At 46.3% G+C, this 17,438-nt stretch overlaps 1 protein-coding gene across 4 annotated transcripts in view; it reads left to right on the top strand.

Moving 5' to 3' along the window:
* The window catches only part of LOC137430268 (ketosamine-3-kinase), a 103,645-nt gene that overhangs the window by 46,555 nt on the left and 39,652 nt on the right, over window positions 1-17,438 (top strand). The gene's annotated exons all lie outside the window — the stretch shown is intronic.

Genomic DNA, 17,438 nt, shown 5'->3' with positions numbered 1-17,438 from the left:
GATGGGACTATGGTGGGGGAACCAATGAGCCCATTCTGTCTCTGTGTCTTGTGAGCTAACTCCACCCCTGATTCTCCTTATATAAACCAATGTTAATTGAATTATTTCAGAGCATCTTGCTGTACTGTTGGTCATTTCTTGTGAGTTTCAGTGCAACTTTTGCTGTCCTCAAGCTTGTGTAATCGAGTTCTAATAAATATATCCGTTGCTCCTTTTCTCTGAGTCTTCTGAGTCCCAAGTTCTAAGTCTCAATCCGACAACTGGTGGCAGCGGTGGGATCAGTCTGTGCAGTCCGGGACGCGGTCCCAGGCAAGTGAGTGGTGAGACCAGCTAGCAATTGATCCGGGTCAGGTGAGCTGTGGGTTTTCTTTTGTTTTTTCCTTTATAGCATGGGGGTCAGTCTAAATTGTAACCCACTCTCTTGCTCGGATGCCGTTTGTTCTGTTCCCTGCTCATACCTGTTCCACGAACCTAAATTTAAATACGGACCGCTTGGGTCCTGGAGCAACTGATTGTTTATGGACTCGTCAGGGTAACGTTACATAAGGGGAAGTGCCCCACGTTGGGCGCCTGAGGTTAAGGGGTAATAGATCTCTGGGTTGTGAGGGTAAGGATAAGGGCGGCGTCCCGATCCGAGGCCTACCCGGGAGACGTCGGAATTATAAGTAAGATTAGAAGTATTATAAGGGCGTAGGACACCAGGAGAGTACAGTAAGGGTAGGTTAGAAGGCCGTAGAACGCGAGGCGGGCGAACCTCACGGGTACAAGGCTACGAGCCTTTCAGAGTTAGGTAGAACGCGAGGCGGGCGAACCTCACGGGTACACAAGGCTGCGAGCCTTTCAGAGTTAGGTAGAACGCGAGGCGGACGATCCTCACGAGTGCAAGGCTACGTCGGTAAACTAAAATTTTCCTAGGATGGGTAACAGTATGGGTAATAAGACTGTAAAGGCAGGCTAACGAGTGACTGATGCCGCTCATTGACAGTCAAGTCCCCGTGGGAGGGTCAGGCAGATACCAAACCCCTACCCTCCCAGCCCTGAGCTCTGTCCCGGGGTTCCAGGCAACACCACCCTCCCTGCCCCACCCTTTTCACCCCAACTCACCCTTTCCACCCCGGTCTAAGAATCCCCTTTCTTTTGAATGATTGAGACATAAGGCGTTGTACACGACCCACTCAGGTCGTTGTGCTGTGAATTTTTGCGATTGTTCACACTGCTGAATGTGCGCAGTGGTTTGAAATGCGAGCTGGTTTGTCAGTCACGTGGTATGGAGAATGTATAGGAAAACGCATGATTTAAAATGCGTTGCCTAGGTTGGCAGGGGAGTGGCTGTTGGAGGTGCATGGTTGGAGTCGATCCGGTGTTCGCGCGACGTCTGAGAGACTCATTGGTATATGAATGAATGAATAAATGTATATATGGATGTCTGTCATTGAAGTATGTATTTGTGTCCATTGTGTGTGTGTGTCAGTATGCAATGTCGATTGGTATTGGCTACTTGTGCCGTATGTATGGATGTGTGAGGTGTATTCGGCATGAATGACGTGGGAAAATAGTAAAGAAAATCTTGCTGAAATTGAACTATTGTGAGTTTTAAAAGGTTACATAGAAAGCTTAGAAATAGTTAAGGGGGCGTAGAAACACTTACTCGGATATTTTCTCCAACCTGACGGTGTTGGAGAGTAGGTTGGAGGTTTTTGTATTTCTCCTGTGGCCTGTGATCCGACTGACAAGGTCCCAATGTATGATGTCATGTAGGAAAGACGTGTCTGCCTGTTTGTCTGATCGTAAGTCTGTGGTGCGATTCCACGGAAGGCCAAGGTTTAATCCAGTAAATGGGAGTTTTATGTTGTGGCAAGTGTGCGAGGGGGCACATCGGAGCACGCGAGTGGGGGTATTTGCGGGAGTGCACACCCGTGGTGAGTGTTACAGGGAAAGACATATGGGAACTTTTTATTTTCAATAAACAGACTAGGTTATTTTCTTGTTTATTTGTTTATTTACGAAAAATAAATAAATAACAGGGGGAGGTAGGTTAATGGTGGTTTGTTGGCGGTAAAATTGGTTGAAAGTCGAGTTGAAACAATTTATATTGGGATATTGGGATTCATAATAGCTATTGGGCAGGTGGGATTGAATTTAACATTGGCTATTGGATAAATATTGAAATCCATGCCAGGAATGTCGATTTTAACGTCCATCCGAAGGATGTAGCACATTGTGAAGCTGCACATTGACAGGACATGGGAGCCAATGAGCTGTGTAATGAGAAGGATTAAAATTATGTCATGGTGTGAAATGCTGTAGAGGTGTGAAATACACACCTTTGGCCTGGAGGGGAGTTCTTTTGGTAACTTACTTCCATGATTTACGTTCCATTGGAAGGGGAATAGGAAAATATGGGAATAATATGGAACAAATCGACAAGACAAATTGGGGTACAAACTCACCATGGAAGGAGAATGGAGGTTATAGTTTCATTGTTGTGTCTGTCTGGCTGTCTAGCAGGCCATGGAGTTATATTTCTGAAACATGGATTTCGACAGTAAAGACAGGTGTGTACCCTGAGAAAATTGTGGGTTGTGGAGTGGGCACTTTTGATGGGCAATGGGGGACAGATGTTGTGTGCAACAAAGGTAAATAGATTGGATTTTGGCAAGGTTGAGTGAGATATGTGATGGATGGGGTGTGAAGGCGAGTTATGGCAGCTCCAGGGAGCAGTCCTGGTGTTGGGTCTCATATAATCATGGTTAAAGTACATGTGCAGACAAAGGTGTGCTTCGGTTTGTATTACTGGCAGAGAAAAGACAACAAAGTGGCAAAGGTTACAGTTCCACAGAAGGAGAGCGAACAAGGAAAGTGGCTGGGCTGTTGATAAAACCGCTGGGTTTTACGTTGATTTAAGTTGTTGTGGATTTATGTTCAATTTTAATTTTAATTCCTATAGTCTAGTGCATATGGGACGGGGAAAATGGGAGATGACGTCAGTGTGCTCCGAGTATTGTAGTGATGGGGGAGCGCAATAATATAAGGGGCGACTGCAAAGCGCATGTTTCAGAAGGGAGTAGTTAGACCAAATGACGCTGTGTGTGTGTGTAGAAGAGTATTGTCTATTGAGCAGAGTATTGTGAGTGTGGGTGAGTGCATTGTATTGAATGAAGAAGCCTGGAATCAGTGTGTGGGCACAGGTGTGCAAACCCAGGTGTATGGAGAATGGTTGTGTGAAATAACTTGTATGGAATGGATGGCTCGCTCGCTGACAGCTACAATCCATGTGGATTGTGACCGACGCTAACATTTCTATGAATGTATAAATGGAAAATAGTTATTTAAATAGATATTGTGTCATGACACAAAAGGTTGAACGTGCGATTCCAGGAATGAGCAAGTATTTTTGATATAAGCTGATGTTTCAAGTGACGATTTGAAATGTTGGAAGCTTAGATCAATCTTAAAGATACAAGCCTTTCATCTGTGAGCCGCAGGTCGACCATTTGTTTAATTTTAGATACTATACCTAATATTTACATGTAAATGCATGACTGGTCTGGATTTGGACTGCTCTGTGAGTTTTTGGGAAAACGGTATGTGTAGCTGGATTAAGTTTGAGTGGTTGTTTCATATACTCCGGGTACATGTGACTTAAAGGATGAATTGGACTTGCTGTGAACAGTGTAGATGCAAGAAGAGATAGACCGGGACACAATGAGCTGCTAGGTGAGCCATTGAGGTGGATTAAATGTTTTGTTGTTGTTTTTGGAAGTTCGGTTGTTGCATTGCCAAAGGTTTCTGTGTAGTGTGGTATCTGTTGAAAGTGGATCACCTGTTGTCTTGTGTGGCGTGAGCAGGGATGTATGTAACTGCCTGGGTTCAGGAAAATAACTTCAGTTGCAATTTGGTTTAAATTAAAGGTTAACGTTAGCTGGAAATTGGACAAAGTCAAAAGTTTGACCAAAACCAAAAGTTGTGGTTGGACCAAAAGTCCAAAGTGGAAATTGTCAAAAGTGCTTTAAAAAGCTACGTCCAATTTCATTTTGCCATTTGTAGAAGAAAATTCACTGCATTTAACATGCGTTTCCTTTAAACAGGCTTGGTCGGGCCAGCAGAAAAAAGAATACATTTCAGCCAAAGTCTTATCTGGTTCACTCCCACACCAGGCCCGACTCGTGCTGCGACCTTGGTTGAACTGTCGGTTTAATTTGCACAGGGAATGAAATAAGGGGATTATAATGGGAGAAAGTGAACATTTGTGGATCTGGGGACAAGCTGGTTTGAATGTGTACCTGGGGTTTTCTGTGTGTCTATGTGTCTGTCTGTCTGTCACACTGGACTCTTGGATGGGCTTTCATGAGACGAATTTCAGACAAAACCCTCTTTGTTATTTCAGAATTGATCTGCACCCCACCTCACTGTGAAATGGACAGGTTGTGTGTGTGTCTCAGAGGTTTATGGACAACGTGGAGTGGCTGGTGCGAAGGGAGTGGTTGGGAAAGATGGACCCCCTTCACGAATACCCGTGGATAGTAGTTTAAAATAGGTAGAGGGTACAGGTAAATTATGGTGGATATGGGTTGTGGTGCGCGTGGTAGAATTGGAAGGGCTACTCCAAAGCATTTTGCTTCCCCGCGCTATTGCGGTGATCAAATGTCGCGGCCATCAAAGGGCGGACACTGACGTTGCTCGGGGCAATGCAAGGGCGGACGAGGCGGCAGGAAAAGCCGCCAACCAAAGGATGGACAGGTACGATAGTAAAGTAGATATTGACCGCCTTGGCAATAGTCCTTGGAATCGTGGTTTGTTGTGTACTAATCGAGGCTTTAGTCCTTGCGTGTGTGAGAAAGTTTACCACAGGATGGACACTGAAGACGACACCAGAAAAGGCCATGGTGATGACCGACAAGCTGACCGTGGGTCCAGATGACACTCCGGCCGTCGACGTGACTGCAGATCACGGATCCTGGAACGACGACCCGAACGAGTCACTGGGCCGCGACAATGAGATCTCCGCTTCCGAAGATTGTTCTTCCATTGTTGATATTACCGATAATGATGTCGAGTACACTTATGCGGACCTCGAAGCATTCCAGGCTGCCAGGAGGCCGTTTAAACTGGGCCCCGACACGTCGAATGAAGAAATCGACGATTTCCTGAAGGATTCCTCTCGTTTCTTCACGATATGCCATGCCGTGGCTATGACTATGGGTGGCCGTCGACGCCGCAGGCCTACGCCACCTGAGAATAATGTTACTGATGATGTTACCAATGATGATGTGGGCCACTTGCGAGGGTCCCCGACTGATGTTTATATTTCAATGCAGGCTTTGCCTCCCCATGTCTCACAAGCCCACAGTGAGTCAAACGCCACTGACCCAGTCCGGGATTTGGACCCAGCTGTGAACCCAAGCCCGGATGGAGAGGAACTCGATCGTGAAAATACTCTGAGTTCCGAGTCTGATTGTTTTGGAGATTCGCCCGTGGATAACAGCGAAGCAAGCAGCATCGCCTCGGACGATCTCGACTTTGACCCAAAGGAAGTTTCTCTCCCACCTTTGGATCGTTATGCTTTATTTCATGGCCATAGGTTTGAGCCACCTGATACTGACGATGTTGTGTCTTCCCCAGATCACCAGCACGTAAGAGACCTCATGAACATGAATATCGATTGAGCGCTGAAGATCTACAAGGATTTCACTTGGGGAAGCCTGGGCGAGCTCCAGTTGGGGAGGAGTCCGGCTGCACCTCTGTGGACCAAGGGTGGGTCGGAGATCTTCCTGGGTGTGGACCCCGGTGGAACCAGAGGTCTTCGTTGTGGATTTGGCGCGCTATTCGATCTTCATGTCTCTACGGTCTCACCTCATACACCCATCTACACCTGTCTTACATCATACTTCCACTTACACCCACTTGCACCCACACACCCGCGGATCACCCTGCTGAGTGCGCTGTGCGGTACGGGGGTACGGGACATGCTCACTGGGGTGCATTCGTGTGGTACGTTACGTTTAGTGAATCCTTTACACTGTCTCTCCCACCTCTCTTGGTGGATTTTGTGTGCCATTTGATCACTCTGCTTTTACGGCCTTACATTGCATACTCACATACAGACGCGAATCATCCTACTGAGTTTGTGTGGTGCTTTGGTACGGGACATTCTTACGGGGCTGCCTTCGCGTGATATGTTGAATGATTTTTCTGTTTTTGTTTGAAATAAAGGCCTTTGATTGGCTCGTAGATAACTTTGTATCTTAGATCCAAAAGGGCGGTATGTAGGGAGCTGTAATGCCCCTCCCCCTTTGTATATCCATGCTGCTTTACCAATTACCAAGTATAACCAATTATATGTTTTGTTTTGACTTACTACTGTACTCTTTTCTGATACTGAGTTCTTTCTTGTGCATTGAGGATGTATAATATCCTAATAAGGAGTTCTCTGCCTGTGTGCTCAGGCCTGCGTGGGCGCAATCTCTAGTTCCCCTTCCCAGGCGTTGGAGGCAACTGTTATCTCTCTTTGCCTTTCTCCTGACTTTGCCATTATCTTGCAAGTCGACAGTTTTATGAGTGTCCACTCCCTTTGTACTTTCCCAAGCTGGCTTTCTATACAGAAAGTTGTAAACATGTTGCCTCATAATGCTGACCATCTCCTTATCAGAGCTAACCCATGACTGGCCTTGGATGAACTTCCTTTAATTAACTGAACAACAGGATGGGACTATGGTGGGGGAACCAATGAGCCCATTCTGTCTCTGTGTCTTGTGAGCTAACTCCACCCCTGATTCTCCTTATATAAACCAATGTTAATTGAATTATTTCAGAGCATCTTGCTGTACTGTTGGTCATTTCTTGTGAGTTTCAGTGCAACTTTTGCTGTCCTCAAGCTTGTGTAATCGAGTTCTAATAAATATATCCGTTGCTCCTTTTCTCTGAGTCTTCTGAGTCCCAAGTTCTAAGTCTCAATCCGACATATATATATATATATATATATATATATATATATATATATATATATATATATATATATATATATATATAGATATATATACTGAAACGCAAAAGAAACTTACCACCTTTGAAACCTTTAAATATCAACAATAACACTGCGTGTAGTAAATGTGTGAACTTATTTATGGACAATAGTGTCCTCACTGTCAGACAAAACGGCTGAAACGCAAAAGAAACTTACCACTTGTTTGAAATGTAATAAAATTGTAACAGTTCAAAATAAAACAAACCAACAATTGCTAATTGAAACATTGGCATTTTATTGATGACATGTCAAGTTTTTGACCAAGATACACCATCTCATCAGTTTGTTCTACAGTACAGAACAGCACAGGGTGCAATGTCAGTCCCCTTTCCATAGCGTGTGTGGCCACCATTGTTTTGGATACAGGCAGTGCATCGTCGGCATATACTGCCTACCAGTCTTTGGATGGATTGCTGCTGGATTCTGTCCCACTCAGTCCTCAATGTCTGAAGCAGCTCTGCCCGTGTCCTGGCCCTGCCAACTATGCGTCTCCCAAGCTCATCCCACAGGTGCTCTATGGGATTCAGGTCAGTGGAGAGCGCAGGCCACTGCATGGTGTTGATGTTCTCGCCTTGGAGAAATGCAGTGGTAAAGCGAGCAGTATGGGGACGAGCGTTGTCATGCTGAAAGGTTCTCAGTTCTGGGTGGTCTAGCAGGAATGGCAGCAGATGAGGTCACAGGATGTTATCCACATACCGCTGGGCGTTAAGATTCCCATCCACAACCACCAGTGGCGTCCTGTACCGGACTGATATGGCGGCCCACACCATCACACTTGGGCCACCCCACCTGTTGGCTTGACGCACGCAACAATCGGCATATCGCTCGCCAGTTCTTCTCCAGACATGCTCACGCCCATCAGGACTGTCCACACAAAACCTTGACTCATCGCTGAAAGCGACCTCGTTCCACTGCGCCAAGGTCCACCGCTGATGCTGCTGGCACCATCTCTGTCGGTTGCGGCGATGGGCAGCCGTCATCACGGGGCCTTTGTATGGTCTTCTGGCAGTCAGACCATAGTCATGCAGTCGTCTTCGTGCAGTATCATTGGAGATCCGTGGGTTTGCACGCCCCGGAGTTTCTGCCGCAGTGCCGGATGCTGGACGGAATCGATCCCGCAGGTGACTTCGGACCATCTGCCTGTCCTGCCTTGCAGTGGTGACTCTTGGCCTCCCTGATCGAGGTCTGTCATCTGCAGAGTTGTGGAGGGTGTCTCTGTCCACCAGGGCCGATATCGTCTGGTGTGAAAAGCCAAGGCGATGTGCCACCTCACGGTAGCTCAGTCCGCCTTGCAGCATGCCCAGGGCACGCTGCCGTTGATCCATTGACAATCGTGGCATGTTGATTGAAATGCCCATTTTGCACTGGCCTTTTTAAAGCCAATATCAAGACATCACGTGCAGCTCATTAAAATCATCCCGTACCCCTTGGCTAATCACTGACAGTCAAAACGGCTGTTCAACAGCTGTGCTATGAAGTGACCATTGAAGGTTCAAGTGACCATCCGTGACCGTTTTGTCTGACAGTGAGGACACTATTGTCCACAAATAAGTTCACACATTTACTACACGCAGTGTTATTGTTGATATTTAAAGGTTTCAAAGGTGGTAAGTTTCTTTTGCGTTTCAGTATATATATATATATATATATATATATATATATATATATATATATATATATATATATATATATATATATATATGTATATATATATATGTATGTGTATATATATATATATATATATATATATATATATATATATATATATATATATATATATATAGTATATGTATATATATATATATGTATATATATATATATATATATATATGTATATATATATATATATATATATATATATATATATATATATATATATGTACATATATATATATATATATATATATATATATATGTACATATATATATATATATATATATATATATATATATATATATATATATATATACATACATATATATATATATATATATATATATACATATATATATATATATATATATATATACATATATATATATATATATATATATATATATATATATACATATATATATATATATATATATATACATATACATATATATATACATATATATATATATACATATATATATACATATATATATATATACATATATATATATATATATATATATATATATATATACATATATATATATATATATACATATATATATATATATATACATATATATATATATATACATATATATATATATATATACATATATATATATATATATACATATATATATATATATACATATATATATATATATATATATATATATATATATTGTTGCGGATTCGGGGGTCGGCGCTCCCCTTATCAAGGGGGGGTTAATCCCCTTGTCTTTTAAGCTGGCCGTCCCCCAATCCTGGAAATTATGACGTCACTTCTGGTCGGTGGTAAGTAGGGTTGTAACCCAATTAGTCTTATTACCTCAGTACTACCACCGGCCGTAAGCGAGGAGATAACTCCCACCCGAGCCGCAGCGGTAATGGATACGCCGAGCGAAGCGAGCCGCGACTCGGGCCGTTAACAAACACTAAACCCGATCCTGAGCGGTTCCGAAATCGTGCCACAGGTGCTCAATTGGAAGAAAAGACGGAGGCGATCGAATGAGAGGAAACCAGAGCAAGGGAAGAACAAAGAGTGGGTTTATTAATTATTTACAAGACCCAAAGAAGAGGAAACGAAAGCATGTACAAGAAGAGAGAAACAAAAGGACACAGGGCAACCTTAACTTTTCAGTCTTACTTACAACCCCAGGACAAACAGACAGACTTACACGGGAGGGTAGTGGTAGGAGGAGAAGGTCCAAGCAGATGGTCCAGGCGATGGGATCCGGTCCAGGATCTGGGTCCGCGGCGAAGAACGGCAGGCAGCTTCGCATGTCGTTGATGCACGACCGGACCTTACATATGGCTAGGCGAGGGCGGGAATGCCGCGTACGTATATTGTGCCAAACGCTCTCTCTCTCCCGGATCAGTCCGTTAACAAAGGCTAGTGGCGCAGTTCGTTACGAAAGGAGGTCGTACAATGCCATTGAGCTCTCCCCGCGCAGTCCTCTCAATGCAATCCCCGGTGCAGTTCTTACAATGGAGCTCCCTCGTGCAGTTCTTACAATGGAGCTCCCTCGCGCAGTTCTTTAACAATGGAGCTCCCTGGCGCAGTTCTTTAACAATGGAGCTCCCTGGCGCAGATCTTACAATGGAGTCCTCGCGCTTGCGCTTATATAACGCGCTTAGAAATCAATGCGCGCTTCATCGAGCCACGCCTATCAGTCAGCTCACCTCAGCCCCGATTGGTCAGCGAGGGTTCACTGGTTCCGCCCTTGCCGGAACATTGACAGGGCCACGCCTCGTTCTTGGCGCTCCGCCCCCTTCTGCTCCAAGCTTGACGGCGTGCGTAATGGTGTTTGGAGCGAACGCTGAGGCGGCTGCGGCTGGCAGAGGCGCGTAACCCAATTTGGAGAGAGAGACTGGCAAAATGGATGGAATGGGGCCTATCTTATTTAATTAATGCAACACAGATGCAACTATTGGGAACACAGCCTTATCTGAAACACATATTAAGGAAATAACTGAAAGTCCAATGGTGTCCTACGTGTTGCATATGGACTAACTATGGGTGCGACCTTATTAAATGATAGGATATTTACAAGAGTTATTATTTACAAGTATTTACAAGTGAGGGGTTCTCAAAACCACAACACTGCACCCTCCTTTCCTCCAGGCCCGATCCGAGCCGAAACAACTGTAATTTAATGTGACACTTAGGTGTGGTAACCCTCTACTTTTAACCTCACCCTGAGTGCGACAGTTTTAAAACCAAGTATGTCCCGCCTGCTGCGTTGCATTCTATCTAACAGACTCATGCCCACAGACTAACCGAATTGCAGAATTATTTTGAAAACTACACATTTAGCCAGTGGGGAGCATTATTTACAAACACACTACTATTTTGATTATTTACAAAACTGCAACCCAGGACCTGTCTTTTGTGGGAAACAAAAGCAGAACTTTTGATAAGGGGAAGATCATTGCCATGCACTGCACTGATACACCATACCATATGCACCAATAAAACAAAATGCATGAAAAGCACCACAAAGCACCAAAGAGCACCAAAAAGCACCATAACAAAAGAAAATGCACCAAACACATTTCAAAACAATAATAATGGCGTCTTGTGATGTCTTCTCTGCTCCTCTGCTGGGCTGGCTGCTGGGTCGCTGGTTCTGGCTGCCTTCTTACTTGCCATCTATTTAATAATTAAAAAGGGCACACACCGCGTCTGCTTTTTATTTACGGCCAGAAGGGCCAACTGAGGTGGTCCACCTGCTGGTCATAGGTGCCACCTTTACCGTGGTCCGCAAGCAAGAGGCTGCTGGCAGCAATGGTCGGTCCCAGCAGAGACGCCAGGCCACAGTACGTGTGGTCCAAAGTGGTGCCAGGCCACAGAACGTGTGGTCCATATGTGGTGCCCGTGTGGTCCATATGGTGCATCAGTGCAGGCCGGAGGCAGCGAAGGTGTGGGCATACAACTGCGGTCACCTGCGCACTCCCCCTGGGCCCAAAAGAAACAAGTCCATGAGTGGGGGAAGGAGGACAAGCAAAGCAGTGGGGCAAGGCCGCAAGAGTACACGTTAAAAACAAGGCAATGCAAGGTGAAGGGCGCTGGAGAGCGAGCGGAGAAAGCCGTCCCTAGCGTACGTCCCCGTCCCCCCCCTGTCACCTAACCTACCCTTGCCCCTAGCCCGTATTTACACAGTCTACACATTTACAAATTCCGTCTCTACCCGTCTTGTCCTTCCCATCCCCTCTAATCCAAATTCGTCATCAATCCCCCCTAAGGAGGAAGAGATGGATTAACAAACAATGTCACCCCCACATCCTGATGCGTCTTTCATTCTAACCAAACATTTGCAAAATCTGGTGTGGAGTTCTATCAGCCAGGTGAGTGGATGCGGATGGTGCGAAGAGATTTTCTCCTAACTACCTTCTAAATGACATTAACACACTTTACACTACCCGGGGTCTTTCCCTGCCAATCCATTGGCCATCATTACACTATGTGGTTCTAAAAAACAATTCCCATTGCACATACTGTGGTGCTCTCCAATTTGGGGTCTCACTCCCCCGATGCTCTCCAATTTGGGGTCTCACTCCCCCGATTCTACTCCCTGTGCCCTCGCACAATTTCGGGGCTGGGTCGTGTGGCTCACCAGCTGGTCCGCTCACCTGCACACCTCCGCCACTATACGTCGCCACCCGAGCTTACCTGCTCCTCACCCTAACCTGGGGAAGGCCCTCTGGCTCTCTCACCCCACTACCGCCCTCTCTGTCGTCGGGTTACCCGGGTCCTTTCCATAGGATCCTCGGGCGTCATTGAACTCTAACTGGCTCCCAGAGCCTACCTGCGGCCTCACCTGGCTGACAGACTAACAGTGGCGGAGTGTCCAACCAACCATTCTCACTAACAGGCCACACGCCCAGCCACTTCATTTCACTTACGCACCAACCAAGCAGTACTCTGCTACTTTCAGCATCACAGATGTCAATATCCAACCACAATTTACCTACTCCCTCTACCTACTTTTAAACTACCCTCCCCAGGTATTCGTGGGGGGGGGGGGGGGGTCCATCCTTTCCCCATCCACTCCTTCGCACCATACACTCCACTCCACATATTCCACAATACTCACCCCACACCATTCATTCCAGACCATTCACTCCAGACCACCTATTCCATCCAACCATTCTCACTTGCCACCATGCAAGTCAATCACTCAATGTACAATCACACATATCCTCGATACTCTGCTCAATATACTTCCACTTCTCCAAACCATTGCCTCATTTCATCACCAGCACTACCGGGAACTTACATTCGCAATTCCTCATTTCATCACACTCACTACAAATACACTGCATCATCTAATCTAACTATTGCCCTTCTAAAACTTGTGCTTTCCCTGTCATCCCTTGTCATCCCCTTTCCCTGTCACTCGTGCTTTCACTGCACATCCCTCGTCATTATCATCCACTACTCTACGTCCCCACGACCTGTACAAAGTCACTACTTAAACCTCAGTCACCTATGGTCATCTCTAGATCCTAATCATTATCCAAACCCTCCCTGGCTAGTTTGCACTGCCACCCCATAAAACTACTGCTCCTCTGCCCAATGTACTGATGGGAGGGATGGTAGATTTACCATCCCTCTACACCGTATACCATTTGCCATCCTATCGCCATTAGTCCACTGTACTTGAGCCTCTCGGTACGTCATTACATTTTCATCACAGCTCGGCTTCGAAAAGCCGAGCGATGCATGCGGGTGGTCTGTCTCCTGCAGGTTGCGTCCGTCCGGCATTTGGATTCAGGGGAGGAGGTTTTGTCGGGCCAAGACTCCAGGCACCATCTCGGCACAAGGCCTTGCGCTCCCAAGCGCGATTGCCCAGCCTTGCCCGGCCGGAGCGTCGTCACCACAAGGGGGCGCTGCTCCGACCCCGCCTACCTCTTCTCGAACCGGGCCGGTCGCTTTGCCTGGCAAAGCGCGGAATCGACCGTACAGGGCGGAGCCCGGCGCGGATCACGCACGGCGGCTCTTGAGAAACCGCCGCGGCTACGACCTCCGCCGGTACCGGCAGCAAACAAAGCCCGTCACGGACCTAGAGCTCGCGTCGGCTAAACGTCGGCCTGAACGCTGTCCCGGTCAACGTCGATGCTCCCCTCGCAATCTCATATCCACACCTCCTTTCCTCACTCACAAAATGCGGTGCTTCAACGCCTCTCATACATCCCACGCATTCTACTCGCGCACATTCTTGCGCATCCATTCTACCATTCGCACACTCTGTTACACACTTCGTAACACACCTTTCTTCCCCGCACTCCTCGTGTGCACTCACACTCGGTACGTACTCCGTACCACTCATGGGGGTGCACTCTTGCATCCACTCATTCAGCGCACACCTACCAATGGGTGTGCAATCCCCTGTCACACACCCAATCATGCACTCCACAACCAACTCACACTCCGTGTCACTCTCACCCTCACACATACACTCCCTTGTGCATTCTCCCTCGCTCTCGGTTTCACTCCCATACTCTGTTGTGCACTCTTCCTCGCACTCGGTAACACACTCGCGCTCTGGCGCCATTCGCACACGCGCGCCATTTCTACTCACACAGCACACCACGGACCTCCTACGAACGCCCGGGTTACGCTGGAATCCCAAGTGCGCGAAAATTCTTTTTGCGCCAAACACCTTCCCGCAAAATCTTTTCGCGCCATATACAGCCCGAATCACCTTCGGGATCCTCTTCTTCACACGCACCTGCAAACTTTCATTGGGGTTAAGCACGGCATCACAATGCGAATACAGACTTTGCGTGCATTCCATTTCTTCCTCCCGCGAGTGCTTTTCTAAGTCAGATGTCTCTTCTGCCCCAATTTCCATTATAATGATTTTAATTCCTTTATTTTCGACGACCGCTGGCGCTAATAAAATTTTCTCTACTTCGGCGGTCGCCGGCTTCCCATACCCCGGGTCGCGATCACGGTCCACGTGACTTTGCTTTTCTCAACTTCGCTCAACCTGCGCTCCTCTAGCCGCGTTACCTCGTCGCGTACCCCCGCGACCTCTTCGCTCAATCTGCGGTCCACCTCTTCCTCAAATTCCTTTATTTCGTACGTGGCTTGCCTCCTCGCCAGCCCCTCGTTAATGTCTTTCATTTGGTCACCCACGTCCTCTAATTGGCCCCCCAATTTGTGCTCGAATCCCCCCAATTTGCTGTCTAATCCCCCAAATTTGCTGTCTAACCCCTCAATTTGACCTCCCAATTGCTCCCTCATCCTATTTTCCATTCCCTCACTATCAGCCTTCATTTCTCCCATCTCTGTCCTTAATCCCCCAATTTGGCTTCCCAAATCATTTTTTAATCCCTCAATTTGGTTTCCCAACCCCATTTGTACGACCGCCTGTAGCTGCGCCATGAGGGCTTGCATATCTATCCCTCCCGCTTGCGCAGCGGGCGCGGCCCTCGTCGCCATGTGCGTGGCGCCGCCATTTTGTGTGCCTGCAACCCCCTCTACCGCACCTTCATTATTTTTCTCCTCCATTACTCCCACTTCTTCCCTGGGGTCCTGGGTTGACGCTAACTCCTCCTCTACCTCCTCATTTCCCCCCACCGGCATCCGATCGCCTTGGGTATCCATGGCACGACGATAATTTGGTTGTTAAATAAAAATTTTGGCCGCTCGTAATTTTGACCAAATTTTTTAAAGATGGTATAAAAATTTGGTTCGGGTCCAATCCCACTCCTGACACCAATTGTTGCGGATTCGGGGGTCGGCGCTCCCCTTATCAAGGGGGGGTTAATCCCCTTGTCTTTTAAGCTGGCCGTCCCCCAATCCTGGAAATTATGACGTCACTTCCGGTCGGTGGTAAGAAGGGTTGTAAGCCCAATTAGTCTTATACCTAAGTACTACCACCGGCTGGAAGCGAGGAGATAACTCCCACCCGAGCCGCAGCGGTAATGGATACGCCGAGCGAAGCGAGCCGCGACTCGGGCCGTTAACAAACACTAAACCCGATCCTGAGCGGTTCCGAAATCGTGCCACAGGTGCTCAATTGGAAGAAAAGACGGAGGCGATCGAATGAGAGGAAACCAGAGTAAGGGAAGAACAAAGAGTGGGTTTATTAATTATTTACAAGACCCAAAGAAGAGGAAACGAAAGCATGTACAAGAAGAGAGAAACAAAAGGACACAGGGCAATCTTAACTATACAGTCTTACTTACAACCCCAGGACAAACAGACAGACTTACACGGGACGGTAGTGGTAGGAGGAGAAGGTCCAAGCAGATGGTCCAGGCGATGGTATCCGGTCCAGGCTCCGGGTCCGCGGGCGAAGAACGGCAGGCAGCTTCGCATGTCGTTGGCGCACGACCGGACCTTACATATGGCTAGGCGAGGGCTGGAATGCCGCGTACGTATATTGTGCCAAACGCTCTCTCTCTCCCGGATCAGTCCGTTAACAAAGGCTCGTGGCACAGTTCGTTACGAAAGGAGGTCGTACAATGCCATTGAGCTCTCCCCGCGCAGTCCTCTCAATGCAATCCCCAGCGCAGTTCTTACAATGGAGCTCCCTCGCGCAGTTCTTACAATGGAGCTCCCTCGCGCAGTTCTTTAACAATGGAGCTCCCTGGCGCAGTTCTTTAACAATGGAGCTCCCTGGCGCAGATCTTACAATGGAGTCCTCGCGCTTGCGCTTATATAACGCGCTTAGAAATCAATGCACGCTTCATCGAGCCATGCCTATCAGTCAGCTCACCTCAGCCCCGATTGGTCAGCGAGGGCTCACTGGCTCCGCCCTTGACGGCACATTGACAGGGCCACGCCTCGTTCTTGTCGCTCCGCCCCCTTCTTCTCCAAGCTTGACCGCGTGCGTAATGGCGTTTGGAGCGAACGCTGAGGCGGCTGCGGCTGGCAGGGGCGCATAACCCAATTTGGAGAGAGAGACTGGCAAAATGGACGGAATGGGGCCTATCCTATTTAATTAATGCAACGCAGATGCAACTATTGGGAACACAGCCTTATCTGAAACACATATTAAGGAAATAACTGAAAGTCCTATGGTGTCCTACGTGTTGCATATGGACTAACTATGGGTGCGACCTTATTAAATGATGGGATATTTACAAAAGTTATTATTTACAAGTATTTACAAGTGAGGGGTTCTCAAAACCGCAACAATATATATATATATATATATATATATATATATATATATATATATATATATATATATATATATATATATATATAGCTTAAAAGACAACATATATATATATATATATATATATATATATATATATATATATATATATATATATATATATATATATATATATATATATATAGCTCAGGATCGGCCAGCTGAAAAGACAACACCTGAGATATATATATATATATATATATATATATATATATATATATATATATATATATATATATATATTGATGATTATGATGATGATGAAAAGATGAATGGATTATATTTTGGCATCAAAGCTCAGAGGTGATGTCAGGTAAAAGCGTGATACTTGAGAACGTGATACTTCTCACTTGCTGAAGGGATTTAAATGAAACTTTATACAAGTATCGCTGACATGCGATGCCTGTCGGTATGGAGTGGGGAGTGTATTATCACACGTGATGCCTGATGGTACGGAAAGACCTGTTGCATTTGCATCCAGAACGTTGTCCCCGGCAGAGAAGAACTATTCCCAACTTGATAAGGAAGGATTGGGAATCGTTTTCGGCGTCAGCAAATCTCGCCAGTACCTTCTTGG

The sequence above is a fragment of the Myxine glutinosa genome, chromosome 1, assembly GCF_964187855.1.
Source record: "Myxine glutinosa chromosome 1, kmMyxGlut1.1, whole genome shotgun sequence".
Classification (NCBI taxonomy): Eukaryota; Metazoa; Chordata; class Myxini; order Myxiniformes; family Myxinidae; genus Myxine; species Myxine glutinosa.
Note: the sequence above shows the minus strand (reverse complement) of the source record. Positions and strands in the feature narration are given on the sequence as shown.